The sequence below is a fragment of the Octopus bimaculoides genome, chromosome 10 (genome assembly GCF_001194135.2).
Source record: "Octopus bimaculoides isolate UCB-OBI-ISO-001 chromosome 10, ASM119413v2, whole genome shotgun sequence".
Classification (NCBI taxonomy): domain Eukaryota; kingdom Metazoa; phylum Mollusca; class Cephalopoda; order Octopoda; family Octopodidae; genus Octopus; species Octopus bimaculoides.
The window spans coordinates 74,299,673-74,302,148 of NC_068990.1; positions in this window are offsets into that span (position 1 = coordinate 74,299,673).

The following is a 2,476-nucleotide window of genomic DNA, read 5'->3' on the forward strand; positions in this document are numbered from 1 at the left end:
ATATATATATATATATATATATACACACGCATATATATAAACAAATATATATATGTATACACGCATACATGTGTACATATATAGATATATATGACATGTTTGTATGAATATATATATATATATATATATATATACATGTGTGTGTGTTTGTGTGTGTGTAGAATCCACCTCGTCACGTGACCCTTTAAACAAATATCTCACTATTTTTCTCTCTATTTGACTTACACTTATAACAAGGTATATCTGCATTCTAGCAGTTCCCTCCCTCTCTCGCTCTTTCTCTCTCTCGCTCTTTCTCTCTCTCGCTCTTTCTCTCTCTCGCTCTTTCTCTCTCTCTCCAGGACACACACACATATATATGAAAATATATATACATATATATATCTATGCATGTGTATGTGTGCGTGCGTGCGTATGTGTGCGTGTGGGTGCGCGTGTGCGTGTGTGTGTGTGTGTTTGTGTGTGTATTAGTGCAAGTAGTGTTTAGAAATTTGTCACTCGTAGAAATCTAATATTGATATTACACAAAAGAAGAGGCTTAATTACCTGACAAATGCAATTCTTTTCAATATATTTATTCCTACATCAATCCTTTCTTTCGTTATTTCTACTAATACTGTTTCTTATGTATATATATATATATATATATATATATATATATATATATATCTGTTAGTCCTGTACCAAATAATATGCAGAAAATCACAGATAGAAAGCAGAATTAGCGTATCAGAATCGTCATTCACCCGACTCGCCTCAATATAGAACAAGGTGTAATGATGATAAATGGCCTCTGTAAATAAGTGATGGAAAAAACATTCTGCAAAGTAGCTCACAAACTCTATATTCATTAAAAAAACAAAAAAAACATGTAAGAAACATTTTATGCCCAGACATTCCTTGTAAATCTGTCTCTATGGAGAAATAAAATTATTCACTAGAGAAGGTTATAGAATGTTTGGTAATAAATGATTCTATCTCTTTTGATAGCTACGTAATGTCACTCCCCATGTATATATATGTGTGTATGCACGTATGTAAGCTTGTGTGTATATGTGTATGCACACATGCATGAATACAAAAGTATATATAATATATATATGAGGCGCAGGTGTGGTTGTGTGGTAAGAAACTTGCTTCCCAACCATGTCGTTCCGGATTCAGTCCACTGCGTGGCATCTGGGACAAGTGTCTCCTACTACAACCCTGGGCCAACCAAATCTTTGTGAGTTGATCTGGTAGAAGAAAACTGAAAGAAGCCCATCGAAAATATATATGTGTGTGTGTGTATGTACATGTTTGTGTGTGTGTTTGTGTTTGTCGTCCCTCCTGCCATCGCTTGACAATCGATGCTGGTGTGGCTATGTCCCTGTAGCTTAACGGTTCAGCAAAAGGGACAGAATGTGTACTAGGCTTACAAAGAATAAGTCTTGGGGTCGATTTGTTCGTCTAAAACCCTTCATGGCCGTGCTCCAGCATGGCTGCAGACAAATGACTGAAACACATATAAGAATAAAATAAAATATATATATATACACATAAATTAAGAGGGAGAGAGATAGAGATGTCCACAGAAGACAAAAATGTGTACTATAACAGTTACTCTACGACTTTACCATATTAAGAATTTAGTAGATAATCCTGTGTGTCTGATTTCGACTCCACGGTACAGAACACCTGGCTTTGAGTTTTCTACCATAACTGTATGTCAACGATGGGACAAGGAAGAATCCACTAAGTGATGGCTTGATGTGTTAAAATCGGCAGTCAAATCACTCTTTGAAATATCATAGCAAAAAAGCAAACGCAAAAAATACAAAACAAAAACAAGCACTGTATAATGGAGTCATACATGTAATGAGTCAAAACAAGAAAACGGGGTAATTCCGTCTCGATCGCTTCTGACCAAAAGTTTGTTTAATCAAAATATACTTGGAGCCAAACAACAGGAAGAACAACAGCAATAAATACTACTAAAATGCTAACAATAATATTTGATGTAAGGAGACTTCTATGCTATTTCCATCTTGTCAATGTTCCGAGTTTGAGCTACTTCCTGGAGAGTTCCGGGGATGGGACTTCCTGTAAAGTTCCGAGACTAACCTACTTTCGGGAAAGTTTCGAGGACTTCTTGTAAAATTCCGAGGACTATCTGGAAAGTCCTATGGTCGAGCTACTTCCTGGAAAATTCGGACGATGGAACTTCATGGAAAATCCCGAGGATGAACTACCTACTGGAATGTTGAACATTCCCTCTTCGCCTTCCTCTTCCATCCTTTCCCCCCTCAAATCCCCCTCTCTGGAATGTTGAACATTCCTTCCACACCTTCCTCCCCTGCCCTCCACAAATCCCTCTTTCTGGAATGTTGAACATTCATTCCACCCCTTCCTCCCATTCCCCTCAAATCCCCCTCTCTGGAATGTTGAACATTCCTTCCACACCTTCCTCCCCTGCCCTCCACAAATCCCTCTTTCT